Source organism: Dysidea avara, chromosome 11 (genome assembly GCF_963678975.1).
Source record: "Dysidea avara chromosome 11, odDysAvar1.4, whole genome shotgun sequence".
Taxonomy (NCBI): domain Eukaryota; kingdom Metazoa; phylum Porifera; class Demospongiae; order Dictyoceratida; family Dysideidae; genus Dysidea; species Dysidea avara.
In genome coordinates, this window is record NC_089282.1 from 22,736,469 (window position 1) to 22,752,252 (window position 15,784).

General features: G+C 39.4%; 1 protein-coding gene across 1 annotated transcript in view; it reads right to left on the reverse strand.

Annotated features, from left to right (window-relative positions):
• Positions 1–15,784, reverse strand: part of LOC136238428 (uncharacterized) — a 42,481-nt gene that overhangs the window by 17,677 nt on the left and 9,020 nt on the right. The gene's annotated exons all lie outside the window — the stretch shown is intronic.

Genomic DNA, 15,784 nt, shown 5'->3' on the forward strand with positions numbered 1-15,784 from the left:
TTAGGGTTAGGGTTGGGGTTCAGCTTTGGTTTCTTCTTCACCTTTAGGTTATGTTCTTCTTACTATTATAGTGAGGCTACTATGTGAGTTACATTTATAAGGTAGAAAAGTAGGGGTAGTGGGTGGCTAGCAGCAGTAGCACAATGGGTGCACACTGCCTACAGTTCCAGTAGTCCAGGGTTCCAGCCCCGGCTAATTTTTGTGGGTTTTCTTTTCATTTAGTAACCCTAGTTTTACTGTCAGTTTTTCAATTCGGTAACCACTGCCTTATTTTAAGTACTAGTGTGAGCACATGGTGTATTATTGGATTTCTGATGTTGCTTAGTACCAAAAGGCATGGATAACTATGTAGTAGGCTTGCGCCTATTATGCCGGCATAATTTTGAGAATAATAGGTCAACAATTTCATGAGAATAATTCTGGAATAATAGGCAGATTCACCTTTAGAGGGCCTAATTTTCAAAAATTTCCTGGGGGAGCAGCATGCCCCCAGACCCCCCTAGGCTGACATGCTTTTGTAATCATTATTTTATGACCATGGATACTACATGAATCTTACCACTAGGACCTTGTGAGAAGGCTTGGGTTCTTGTTAGTTACCTATGTCCCTGTCCAGCTTAGCCCCCCTTTCAAAAAATCCTAGATCTGCCCCTGACTCTGGAGAGAGTTTAGCTACAAACAAATCTCGGTAGATAAATCAACTACATTTCTAGTCACCCTAAAGAGAGTTTAGCTAGAAACAAGCCTGCCTGTAGAGATCAGCTATCACCCCGTAGAGAGATCAGGTCACCTTGTAGAGAGTTCAAGTCACCTTCAGCTAGAAAAAAAGTCACCCTATAGAGAGTTCAGCTACATTTCATAGAGTGCTTCAGCTAGAAATAAGTCACTCCGTGGAGAGTTCAGCTACAAACAAATCTCTCAGTTGAGAGATCAGCTAGAAGCAAGTTATCCTGCAAAGAGTTCATGAAGTCATCCTGTAGAGAGATCAGCTAGAAACAAGTAATCCTGTAAAGAGATCAACTACATTTCAAAAAACCCTGTAGAGAGATCAGCTCAAAATAAATCACCCTGTAGAGAGATCTGGTAGAAAGAAGTCACCCTGTAGAGAGTAAATTCAGCCAGAAAGAAATCACCCTGTAGAGAAATCAGCTAGAAACAAATCACTCTATAAAGGTTAGCTAGAAACATGTCACCCTGTAGCAAGATCAGCTACATTTCAATCACCCTGTCAGCTTGAAACAAATCACCCTGCAGAAGGATCAGTTAGAAACAAGTCACACTGTAGAGAGGTTAGCAAGAAACAAATCACTCTGTAGAAATATCATATTGAAACAAATTTCCCCATAAAAGGATTAATTAGAAACAAATCAACCTGTAGAGGGATCAGATAGAATGAAGTCACCCTGTATAGAGTTCAGCTAGAAATAAGTCACCCTGTAGAGAGATCAGCAAGCAACAAGTCACACTGCCAAAAGATCAGCTAGAAACAGATCATGTTGTATAGAGAGATCAGCTAGAAAAAATCACTCTGTAGAAAAACAAGGCACCCTGAAGAAATATACTTTTCAAATCACCTTATGGAGAGTCCAGCTACAAACAAATCTCTCAGTAGAGATCAGCTAGAAACAAATCACCCTGTACAGTATTCAGTAAGATCCAAATCACCCTGTAGATATATCAGCTTGAAACAAACCACTCCGTAGAGAGATCAGTTAGAAACAAACCAGTCCGTAGAGAGATCAGTTAGAAACAAGTCACCCGTAGAGAGATCAGCTTGAAACAAACCACTATTTAGAGAGATCAGTTAGAAACAAGTCATCCTGTAGAGAGATCAGCTTGAAACTAATCACCCTGTACAGAGATCAGCTAGAAACAAGACACCCTGTAGAGAGATCAGCTAGAAACAAGACACCATGTAGAGAGGTCAGCTAGAAACATGTCACCCTGTAGAGAGAACAGCTAGAAACAAGTCACCCTGTAGAGAGAACAGCTAGACACAAGTCACCCTGTAGAAATTTCAGCTAGAGAACATGTCACCCTGTAGAGAGATCAGATGTATAACAAGTAGTGCATAAACGAATGTTCTGAAATTTAAAAGGTTCATTCGATTGGGAGCATCCAAATACGAATTCATAACATTTGAATCCTGTATGCGGGCACCCAGTATATATAATTAGGTCACGTGCAGCTAAAAATAGTACAGGACAAGACACAAGTTGTTAATATATACTTCACTATTGTTTACACTTAGTTAACAACCTGTTGTCTACAGTCAGGTGCATGTGAAGCCAAAAACGCTACACGCGATAGTGTATAAGGTTGATTACAGTGATAAACTACTACTTTGCTGCTGTTTACACTCACAGCACCATCTATATATCAAAGAGTATTTCAACGAGTAAGTACATAGAATCCTCACAACAATAGGTCTTACTCCTTAGATTCAATAAATTAAAATTTTTGATTGTGAGTTTTAAATATTAGAAACATTCGAATAATCCACATTTTGTCATTCAAACATTCAAATGCTCCAATCTAGCAATCGTTTATGCACTAATAACAAGTCATCCTGTGGAGAGTTGACCTACACAAGAAAACTATCCTGTAGAAAGTTTAGCTATCTTGCAATTCCATCTGTAGAGAGTTTAGTTAGGTTACTGTGGTGAGTTCAACTACAAACCATAGTCAAAGAGTACAGCTACATTATGAGTCTCCCTGTAGAAATTTCAGCTACATACACATTTCCCTGTAGAGTATTCAGCTGCAAACAGTTCAACCTGTGTGACTTTTTTATCATCAATCAAAACAATTGTAAATTATTTCTTAAATGTACATGTAGCTAAACAAGTCATTAAATCTTCTTCCTCATAATAATCTTCTCCCTGTAGTAAAGAAAAAGACAAGTTAAAAAGAAATACCTAAAGCTGGTCATAGGTTGGCTTTAGGTGTGAAATTGTAAAGAGAAGTGATGTCTAATCAAAAAAAACAGCCAAGCTGTAAAAAAAGGGTGCAGCCTCCAAAAAACCAGGGTGAAGAAAGATGTGAAATCAAAGGTGGCGGCCAAGAAATGGCTGTGATGGTAGGTTAATGGCAAAAATTTTATTAACGACAATTGAGATAATTTGGTGCCAGATCAGAGGAGGCAACACAGATTCACCTGAATTGTCATTATTAAAATTTTTGCCATTAACCTACCATCACAGCCATTTCTGGGTCGCCACCTTTGATTTCACATCTTTTTTCACCCTGGCTTTTTGGAGGCCATATCCGTTTTTTACAGCTTGGCTGTTTTTTGATTAGGTATATATTTTAGGACCTAAAATATATATAATATGTGACCGGATTTGCGAAAAGGTACCTTTTCACACATAAAAGTTGGCCCATTTTTTGACTTTGAAACTTCATACATTTTTCATCATACTATATAAATGCCTGAAATTTTCTGTGAGTATAGCTACATTATTCGGCTGCATTGTGATACTAACAGCAAGTTAATCATTATAAGGAGTCAAATGTTACATCATTTTTTGTTTGCTAGTATGTAAAATGTGTGGCAAAGGTACCTTTCACAAATACGGTCACATAATTATTGTGAATTCATGATTACGATCATCACATTAAAAAATATTTACGCCTGTAATAATTATTTATTATCCCTATAATTGTTATACAAATCAATCTTTCTGTTGTCACCGCTTTGTAGCACTGTACTGTACTTCCAAAACTTCTTGGCATATAAACTAACCAGTGCCTATGCAAATAATAATATAGAGAGATCAACCAACAATTAACAATTTGAAAAATGCAGATGTGGTCATATGTAGGGTCCGCAATGCAAAAAATTGATATCCTCCAATCACTTACCTAACTATTGTCATGTGTTAAACTAAGTGTAACTTGAAGAACACCAATGTGGCAGCTACGTTTGTCACTTTCCCTCTGGTAGAAAATGATAGAAATATCTTTAAAATCATGTGATTTTTCATTGCAGCGGTTCTTAGGGTTCTCCGTATGCCACAATATTCACTCTCAACATTGTTCAAGTAGTCTATCATCAACTCAAAGTATCGGTGGTTTGATTTTATTGGTCAGTTTCTGGTGGCAGCACAATCTGTGCAGTTTTTGGCGACAAACAAAATGTTTCTTCCTCTAGAGCACAGGACAAACAGAGCAGCAACTGTGCCATGGGTCAGCAATAACCAGTACTAGGTAAAGTACCTGCATGTAGGGTATGGTTATAATTGAAACTTGTTAGCCATCGCCATCTATATGCTGAAAGTCGGCCAAAACGATGCAATTTTTGCAAACAAATACCACAAGAGTTGATAAATCAGTGGAACAGTCTCCAACAGAAAGGATACGAGCTTATAAACATCTATCAATACGGAAATCTTGTCAGTAAACGTACAGAGCAATACAATGCATGAAATACCGGCACACTCACATGCATGATTGAAATTCAAATCACAGAAAACGCAACCATAATCTATTCCAAAAACCTTGCAATCATTTGAAATCAAATGGCAACAAGTTTGTATACATTAGGTTTCATATCTCGATTAGCCCAGCAGTCTAAGACTCTCCCTATGATACCATCACAGTATAAGACACACTTGCGCTTGCCCAGACCACGCCTGAGTGAACAATTTACACAAATATTTACAAAAGGAGCATACTACAAGGTTCCTTTAAAAAATGAAAGCGATTTCATGGGCATTTGTTCCTATTTGAATTTCGATCACGTGAGTGCGTATTTCATGCATTGGATTGCTCTTTGCATTTACTGGGCAAGATTGTTGTATTTTTAGATGTTTATAAGCTTCGTATCTTTTCTGTTGGAGACTGTTCTACGGATTTATCAACCATTGTGGTATTTATTTGCAAAAATCACATCGTTTTGGCCGAATTTCAGCATATAGATGGCTCACCCAGATGGCTAACAAGCTTCAATTATAACCATACTCCGCATGCAGGTACTTTACCTAATACTGGTCATTGCTAACCCATGGTGCAGTTGCTGCTCTGCTTGTCCTGTGCACCAGAGGAAGAAACATTTCGTTTGTTGTCAAAAAGCCATACAGATCGTGCTGCCACCAGAAACTGACCAATAAAATCAAACCACTGATACTTTGAGTTGATGATAGACCACTTGAACAATATTGAGAGTGAATATCGTGGCACACAAAGAACCCTAAGAACCGCTGCAATGAAAAATCACGTGATTTTAAGACATTTCTATCGTTTTCTACCAGAAGGAAGTGACAAACTTGGCTGCCACACTGGTGTTATTCAAGTTACACTTAGCCTAACACATGACAATAGTTAGGTAGTTGATTGGAGGATACCAATTTTTTGCATCTTATGTACAAGAAGATAACTTTTTCAATCAACTATACAGGATTTAAATACACGCTCCGTAACTTAGTTACTTTAGGAAAAATGAAAGTGTATGAATATCGCTTCTGCATCACAAATGGGTAGGCTTTTTGACTGTTAAAATCATGTAAATCATAATCACTAGAAGGTGTCCATTATTGTTACACAGGTAGAGAATAGTATCATTATGTTGATCTTATACAAGAAGCTAACTGCTCTTTGTGTGGGGCCTGTAAAACATTTAAGCACTGTAGTTAGTGCAAAGTTGCATGGTTCCCAAGTCATCAGTTAACTACATACTTTGATTGAGTACATCTTGAGTTGACTCAGTTCTAAATTGCTGCTTACTTATTACCCTTTGGCACAGTATGTATAAACCATTAATAACTGAACTTTTATGTATGCATTTCCTGCACAAAACTGTCAACAGATGTATTGGCCGGCATTTAAGGGTAGACAGTTACAATGTCAGTTAAAATGTAACAGGACAAGATACTTTCAACTACTGCAAAGCAGAAATTAAAGTTGGACAAGAGGAAAGTTTTAGCAATTAGGCAAGTGAGCAGAGTCAGTAGCGTTTACCTGAGCCCTGCCAAAAACAGTAATATCAAAGAGGTGAACGTGTGTTCACTCACAATGGTTTTGTACTGGAACAAGCATGTTTTCATGTTGTAAACATGTTTGTGTGCCTGTTTTGTCTATATTAAATGTATAATTAAGGGGTATTTTTAAAGCCTCATAACTCACTTGTTCTTAACCCATAATTATCAAAATGCTTTTTGATGAGGTCACTATTTTGATGATTATCTATTTTACATCAGCGCCCGCATGTATTTTTACTGCTGCATGTATTCCCTATTATTAAAGATTTTACCATTATGTCATCTGATTAACCAAATATTGAAGATGTACAGTTAAGTTTTCAATATTTGCTACACTAGGCACCGGCCGATTATGCCGGCATAATTTAAAACATAATAGGTGACCAAAAGCATCAAGCATAATGCCAGCATAATAGGGACAATATTTGAAAATTTAATTAGAATGCGCAATATGCGCACCTGAAAGATGGCAAATATTCACTGCCAATAGTATTATTAGTGCATTTCATGTTTAAAAACATGTAATATAACTTATTAATCTGTTTCTTTGTTGGTTATCCACACTTTGCAGAAATAAGATCGAGATACTCTAACACAGCAGTCACTTACTCTAATACAGCAGTCAGGAAAGGATGATATACTCTAACAAAACAGTCAGTTCTAGAGCATAATCTTGATTTTGAAAGCATAATTTTAAGCATAATAGGCTTAATTTTTGAGCAATGTTCAAAAGCATAATAGGTAAAATTTTGGGCATAATAGGCCAGAGCCTAACTCACACTCAGGCTGCGCCCTCGTGCTTGTGCATATATTTCAGGCAAACACCCGTGCCCATGTTACAACTACTACATAAGCCACTCTGCATACATCTCAACTACAATAAAGTCATCTTGTAGAGAGATCAGCTAGAAACAAGTCACCAGAAACAAGTCACCTTGTAGAGAATTCAGCTACAAACAAATCACTCTGTAGAGATTTCAGCTACAAACAGATCACCCTGTAGATAGTTCAGTCACCCTGCAGAGAGACCAGCTAGAAGTCACCTTGTAGAGAGATCAGCTAGAAACAAGTCACCTTGTAGAGAGTTCAGCCATTGCATCCTGTAGAGAGTTCAGCTACAAACAAATCATCCTACAAGGAGTTCAGCTGCAAACAAATCACCCTGTAGAGAGATCAGCTAGAAACAAATCACCCTGTAGAGAGTTCAGCTACAAATAAATCACCCTATAGAGGGATCAGCTAGAAACTAGACAGTGTTGGGAGTTCAGCTCCAAGCAAATCACCCTGAAGAGAGTTCAGCTACATTTCAAGTCACTTAGTAGTAGGGCTCTCACGATTAATCGATAATATCGATTATTCGATAAAAAATATAATCGATTTTTATTTTGTAATCGATTAATCGCATGGTATATATCACGCCATCAATAAAAATTCTAAGTGAAAAGTCTCTTTGCTCACTACAACAAATAGAAAACCTCTCTGTACTATTCCACAAAGCACTAAGTTATATGAGAAGCCATACAACTGTACGTGTAAGTACTGCTATTGGTGTTAAAATATTCTTACCCAGATCTTCTGAAAACAGTAGCTGTTATGCTTAAAAAAAGAACTGCATCACAGGAAAAACAAACTGATAATCTCTGTATAGCAGCCATCTTGATAACTAATCAAAACACAGAATAATCTGGACAAGGGTGCATGTATTAAAATATTTGTGGTGCATAATTGTCTGGGTTGTGTAATAGAGACCATAGGTAACCAGGTATTTTTGTGCTTTATTATAGCAAAAGTTACATCACTTCTCTTTTCTCAATGCTACAGTACACCTCACCACATCCATGACACATTCTGAGTTCATAAACATGTCATACTGCACTGACAACGATTGCTAGTGTTGCCAGCTAAACTACTAATTGTAACTACCTATCAACTGCTGCCATTCCTTCAACTCTCCTTTTACCACTATAATGTTATTCTGGGTGGTATGTAAACTACCACTACTAGCGTAAGCAACCTATTATCATCATACATTTATTATCATCAGTTTTGACATCCATTATCGTCATGTTGTTTTACATGATTTTCTGATGTTATTGACATCCTTTTCCATGTGCAGTTGTTATCATTGAGTCTAATCCTTTTCAATCACTTTGTATGCCTTTATTTTGCACTAGTAAGCTATATCTATATGATTTCACGTTTATACCTTTGATTATCTGCTTTTGTAGGCTAATGAAATGTGGAAGGCCTAGTAAAAAGGCTCAGTCCAAAAGGAAATGTACTTCCTCTACTCCGCCAGTGTTGGTATCTCCCAAGAAACGCTTAAAATGGACTGAAGAATCTATGCTAGCGCGATTAAAGCTGTCCAAAACGGTTGCAGTGTTAATAGGGCTGCTATCAATCATGGCGTTCCCAGAATGACGCTTCAGGTCAGGTTTTCTGATAGTAAGAGTTATACATGGAACCAAACCTGGACCTCTGCCTTACTTGAACAAGAATGAAGAAGCCAATTTGGCTGAGTTTTTGGAGGTAAAGTCTGATGTTGGGTATGGCAAAACTAAAAAGCAAATCAAAAGTATGGTTGAGTCTGCAGCTCGTGACAAAGAAGTGTTAAGAAAAAGAAAAATCACTGGTGGATGGTTTCACCGCTTCATGGAAAGACAACCTCAGCAGAGATTGCGTAAAGGAGATAAAACTGCTTTTGTATGTATGGATGCTATGCAGCGAAAAGAAGAGCTAGATAACTATTTTTTAACCTTGAAAAAACATATTGGTTGAACATGACTTGATGGACCAATCTATAGCATTGATGAGTCTGGGATGCCTCTTGACCACCAATCTCCTCGAGTTGTGGCAAGAAAAAGAAAGAAAAAGGTGAAGTGCTGTACCTCAGGTAATAAATCACAAATTACAATAGTGGGATACATTAATGCTATTAGCCAAGCAATGCCACCATTTATCATTTTTGACACAAAAAATCTTAATATGGATCGGACTGAGAAGGAGGTTCCTGGTACCACCTATGGATTAAGTGAAAATGGATGGATTGATATGGAACTTTTTAACTGTGGTTTTTCAATCACTTCCTACGTCATGCTGGAGCAAGTCGACCCTTACTGCTTCTGCTTGATGGCCATAGTTCCCACTACAATCTAGAAGCTATTACCCTGGTAATTATAAGAGAAAATGGTGTCATTATATTCACTCTTGTGCCACATACCACACATAAATTGCAACCTCTTGACACTGCTGTTTTTGGACCATTAAAAATACTGGTATGAAGAGTGCCATATGTATGTCCAATCACATCCAGGAAGAATCATAACAAAATACCACTTTAACAAGGTCTTTGCTAAAACATTGCTGAAAAGTATGGTGCCAGTTAATATAATCTAATCAAAAACAGCCAAGCTGTAATAAAAGGAGTGCGGCCCTTGAAAAGGCTATGGTGAAAAGAGATGCGAAATCCAAGGTGGCGGCCAAGAAATGGCTGTGATGGTTAGTTAATGGTAAAAATTTTAATAACGACAATTCAGGTGAACTTGGCGCCGCTTGGTCTTGGCACAAAATTCACCTGAATTGTCCTTATTAAATTTTTACCATTAACCTATCATCACAGCCATTTCTTGGCCGCCACCTTGGATTTCACATCTTTTTTCACCATATCCTTTTCAAGGGCCGCACTCCTTTTTTTACAGCTTGGCTGTTTTTGATTAGATTTCACTTCTTTCTGTGTTTGTATACCCCAAAGCTGGTCTATGGCCAGCTTGTCTATGGCCAGCTTTGGGGTTTTTAACCTATATTTTTTTTCTCTACCACAGGAAAAAGAAAAAGATGAAGCAGATTTTATAAATACTTTAACTCATTCCGATTTTATCAGTAAATGTACAAATTATTATCTCTCTCTACTGGGTGACTTGAAATGTAGCTGAACTCTCTACAGGGTGATTTGCTTGTACGTAGATGAACTCTTTACAGGATTCTTTCTGCAGGGTGATTTGACTCTAGCTGAACTCTCTGCAGGGTTATCTTTTTGTAGTTGAACTCTCTACGGGGTGATTTGTTTGCAGCTGAACTCTCTACAAGGTAACTTCTTCTAGCTGATCTGTCTGCAGGGTGACTTGTTTCTAGCTGGTCTCTCTACAGGGCGATTGGTTTGTAGCTGAATTCTCTACAGGGTGATTTGTTTGCAGCTGAACTCTCTACATAGTGGTTTCTTTGTCTCTAAAAGGTGACTTCTTCTAGCTGAACTCTCTCTACAGGGTGATCTTTTCATAGCTGAACTCTTTACAGAGTGATTTGTTTGCAGCTTAACTCTCTACATGATGGTTTCTTTGTAGTTGAATTCTCAACAGGGTGAATTGCTTGTAGCTGAACTCTCTATAGGGTGATCTATTCATAGCTGAACTCTCTACAGAGTGATCTGTTTGTAGCTGAACTTTCTACAAGGTACAGTATCTTCTTCTAGCTGATCTCTCTACAGGGTGAATTGTTTGTAATTGAACTCTCTACAGGGCGATCTGTTCGTAGCTGACCTCTCTACAGGGTGATTTGTTTGCAGCTGAACTCTCTACATGATGGTTTCTTTGTAGCTGAATTCTCTACAAGGTAACTTCTTCAAGCTGATCTCTCTACAGGATGACTTGTTTGTAGCTGAACTATCTGCAGGGTGCTTCAGCTGAACTCTCTACAAGATGATCCCTCTAGCTGATCTCTCTACAGGATAACTTGTTTCTAGCTGAACTCTCTAAAGGGTGATTTATTTGCAGCTGAACTCTCTACATGATGGTTTCTTTGTAGCTGAACTCTCTACAAGGTATAATAGCTGATCTCTCTACAGGGTGACTTGTTTCTAGCTGGTGGGTTATTTGTTTCTAGCTGAACTTTCTACAGGGTGATTTGCTTGCAGCTGAACTTTCTACATGGTGGTTTCTTTGTAGCTGAACTCTCTACAATGTGATTTGTTTGCAGCTGAACTCCGTACATGGTGGTTATTTTGTAGCTGAATTCCTACAAGGTGACTTCTTCCAGCTGATCTCTGTACAGGGTAACTTGTTTCTAACTGAACTCTCTACAGGGTGATCTGTTCATAGCTGAACTCTCTACAGGGTGATTTGTTTGCAGCTGAACTCTCTACATGATGATTTCTTTGTAGCTGGACTCTCTACAAGGTAACTTCTTCTAGCTGATCTCTCTACAGAATTATTTGTTTGCATGCAGCTGAACTTTCTGCGTGGTAGTTTCTTTGTAGCTGAACTCTCTACAAGGTGACTTCTTCTAGCTGAACTCTCTACAGGGTGATATTTTCGTAGCTGAACTCTCTACAGGGTGATTTGTTTGCAGCTGAACTCTCTACATTTGTAGCTGAACTCTCTACATTTGTAGCTGAACTCTCTACAAGGTAAATTCTTTTTTCTAGCTGATCTCTCTACAGGGTGAATTGTTTGTAGCTGAACACTCTACAGGGTGATCTGTTCGTAGCTGAACTCTCTACAGAGTGATTTGTTTGCAGCTGAACTCTCTACCAGGTGGTTCTTTGTAGCTGAACTCCCTACAAGGTGACTTCTTCTAGCTGATCTCTCTACAGGGTGACTTGTTTCTAGCTGATCTCTCTACAGGGTGATTTGTTTGTAGCTGAATTCTATACAGGATGAGTTGTTTGCAGCTGAACTCTCTACATAGTGGTTTCTTTGTAGCTGAACTCTCCACAAGGTGACTTCTTCTAGCTGAACTCTCTACAGGCGTACAGGGTGATCTTTTCATAGCTGAACTCTCTACAGGGTGATTTGTTTGCAGCTGAACTCTCTACATTTGTAGCTGAACTCTCTACAAGGTAAATTCTTTTTTTTCTAGCTGATCTCTCTACAGGGTGATTTGTGTGCAGCTGAACTCTCTACATAGTGGTTTCTATGTAGCTGAACTCTCTACAAGGTGACTTCTTCTAGTTGATCTCTCTACAGGGTTACTTGTTTCTAGCTGAATTGTCTATAAGATTAACTGTTTGTAGCTGAACTTCCTACAGAATAACTTGCAATGTAATATAATTTTTTAATGGAGTAAGCTATAAACGTAGCCTAATGCTCTAATAGGGTGACTGTTCTATTAGAGTATCTCGATCTCGCATTGCAACACGTAGTTGGCTTTCGAATCATAACTCAGTGGTTTGTAATCCGATTCGTCTGTACTACTGCAAGGACTTTCTATGATGATTATTCCAGCTGCACACCGATTTTTAGCTCATTGCTCTAAGCGGTTTGGCTGGTAGGCGTGAAAACTAATAGTTTTTATTCATAAAAATCGATTGCGTAATTGTGACACAGGTTGGATATTGTGTCATATCTCCATGGTCTTTAACTCGATTCTTTTCAAATCAAAAAAAAGGCACTCCTACTATGGTTACTCCATCTACATAGCAATTTTCAACTCATTCCTTCAAGGGGTTTACCCTGTGGGCGTGACAGACCTTCGATTTTATTTTACGCGAATAATCGATCATAACTCCGTGAATGTTCATCGGATTCCTACCACAGTTTTTTTTTTCCTGGGCTAGATGTAATGCCCTTTCCTACCACCCCCAGCACAAGAGGCAAACGTGCTGGACAAGAACTGAAAAGCGGGACATCTAAAAGTCCCTAGGGCCATTTGTTAGGCCCATTTCCGGGGAAGCATCTGGTGATCTAAACGAGATGGAGCGGCTTCCACGGATGCACATCGTCGTTGACCTCAACAGGGAGTAAGACAGGGTACAGCGAATCCATGCCAAAGTACTACTGTACGATAAAGCACTACGTTTGGAAAGGAGCTCAGCAAGCCGGCGATAAAATGTGATGACTTCCTTCCCCATGCCCCCAGTTGTGGCAAACACCAATGGAGTAAAAGATGCAAACTCCACCTCACGGACACGGTCACCATACTCCCTTTTCTTCTGCATCTCATGACGCTTATACACAGATAGTATCGAAACATTGCGGTAGCTTTGTGCGTTTGGGTGAAAAACCCTTACATCGAAAAAGGCACTTTGCCGTCGCCCCCAAAATCTGCGTGCATGAATGTCAGCCCTGGCATCATCTTGGCAGTTAGCTGATCGAGGGGTAAGTTCTTCGCCACTCAGGGATTGAAGTGGTGGCTCAATTGCAACATTAGTACAAACATTTGAAAGTAATTCAGCAGTTGTATCACGCAGGTCATTGTGGTGAACAAAGGTCTGTTGCACATGTTCATTGTTCTAATTCAAACACACTTAAAATTTATACGCATGCGCATACAATTGCATAGTACAATATATTATATCCCTAACATCTCCCTCCTTTACAACAATTTAATGCATGATCTATATACATCTTCCTCCCTTTTACATCAAAACAAAAAAAAACAATAACAAAGAAACAACAAAAACAAAATAAAATCACTGTTTAATCATTCCATACCTATCTATCTTATAAGTTTGATATACTCTTCTAGCCGGTTAGGTGGCTTAGAGAATCTGCCTGATCGAGTGATTGTGTGGTGCGGGTGCTGTGCTTGGCTAGCTAAACTGTTGTCATTTTGCCCATTCGCAACTCTCTGTTGTGTGTGTACTGGAATTGCTATGGTCAACTCATCCTCTGCTGCAGTAGAGAAATTTTCTGTCGGTTGTTCTGCTGTTTGGCGTAAATACTTTCGGTTACGTCTGTATATTTGTCCATTACTTGTTTTGACTAGATATGAGCGTGCTCCCACTTTCTTTACAACTACAGCTTTCTTCCATTGGTCTTGGTGTTTAATGGGCTGGATGCGAATTGGTTGACCTACATCAAGTTCTGATAGTTCCTTTGCAGTTTTGTCATATTGCTGTTTTGCTTTCTTTCTTCGACATTGTATTTCCTCAACTATTCCCTTTGCTGTTTCTGGTTTGAGCAGTTTGCTGGAGGTTGGTAGCTGAGTCCGTGTTCTCCGTGAATGCAATTTCTGCACTGGACTGTAACAACTTCCTTCGGTTGGCGTATTATGCCATGCCAGTATTGCAAGGTTAATGTCAGTGTTATCCTGGGTCACTTTCTTTAACATGGTTTTTGCAATTTTCACTGCTGACTCTGCCTTTCCATTGCTTTGGCTGTGATACGGAGAACTAGTGATGTGAGTTATTCCCCACTCTTTGGCAAGATCTTCAATTGTTGAGCTCTGAACTGTGGCCCATTGTCAGTGATTACAGTTTCCGGTATGCCATACCTAGCAAAGTGAGCTTTGGTGTGCTTTACAATGGTCTCACTTGTTGTGTCTGACACTGCATCTAACTCCCAAAAATCACTGTAATAGTCGACCGTGATGAGATATGGCTTTCCGTCATATGTAAAGAGATTTTGGGCTACTTTGGCCCATGGTGTAGTTGGTATTTCCGGTGACATCAAGGGCTGTTTCTGTTGTTTTGCTGCGAGACTGTTACATGTAGCACATTGGCTTGTTTGATGCCGAATTTCACTTGCCATTCCAAGCCAGAATATGACATCCCTTGCTCTTCTTACACTGGCGTCTGGCCCTTGGTGACTTGCATGCGTCCTTTGCAGCATGAGTGAGCGCATACTTTCAGGGATTACAACTTTTGATCCTTTGAAGATAATGTTGTTGTCAGCTATCAGTTCGTCTCTGTAAGGCCAATAAGTTCTGATGGAGGGCTGTATGTCCTGCTTTAGTTCTGGCCATCCCCTGTGGATCACTTTGGCAAGGTCCTTGAGTGTGTTATCATTACGTGTAGCTTCTCTGAGTTCAGTTAGTCCCTTCTCACTCAGCCTCACGTGCTTGGCCGGATCTATGTCCTCAATTTCTTTGAACAGCCTGTTTTCCTGAAGGACTTGGAAAATTTGATAATCTCCTGAGGGAATGGGATTTTGATCAAGTATATAAGCCCGACTAAGCATGTCGGCAATATGCATTTCTTTCCCTGGACAGTATAACACGTTGAGTGTGTATTTCTGCAGCCTCAGCAGCATCCGCTGCAGTCGTTTAGGTGCATTGTAGATTGGCTTGGTAAAAATTGGCACTAAGGGTTTGTGGTCTGTATGTACAGTTGTCAGTTTTCAGCCATGAATATACTGATTGAACCGTTCACATGCAAACACAATGGCCAGGCACTCTTTTTCAATTTGTGCGTAGTTTTGTTCGGCCTTTGACAATGAACGTGATGCAAAGCAAACCGGTTGTCCATGTTGTAAAAGTGTTGCCCCTAGGCCTTTTTCTGAAGCATCACATTGTATCGTCGCTTCATCACGCACATCATAGAACTTTAGAACTGGAGCCTTAGTTATCATGGTTTGGAGCATCCGAAATGCTGATTCTTGTTGGCTCTGCCATGAGAATACTGCTGACTGTTCAGTGAGTAGTCTCAATGGGGCTGCTACCTCAGCTAACTGTGGTAAGAAACGCGACAAGTACTGCAGGCACCCCAGAAAGCGCTCTACTGCTTTCTTGCTATCTGGCCTTGGCATGTCTTTAATTGCTCTGATTTTTGCAGGGTCAGGACAGAGGCCATCTTTTGTCAAGAGATGTCCCATATATGAAACTGTTGAAAGACATAGTTTAAGTTTCTTCTTATTGAGTTTTAGCTCTTTGTCTCGCGCCCGTTGAAGGAGATTCTTCAAGTTTGCATCATGATCTCTCTGACATTCTTCGTCTGTATCGCCACACCCAAAAACAAGAATGCAATCTGCGATGACCTCTACCCCATGTAGTCCTTGCAAAGCTGTGTGCATGCACCTCTGAAACTCTTCTGGGGCAGATGATATGCCAAATGGCATACGCAGGTAACGGTAGCGACCAAACGGGGTCCAAAA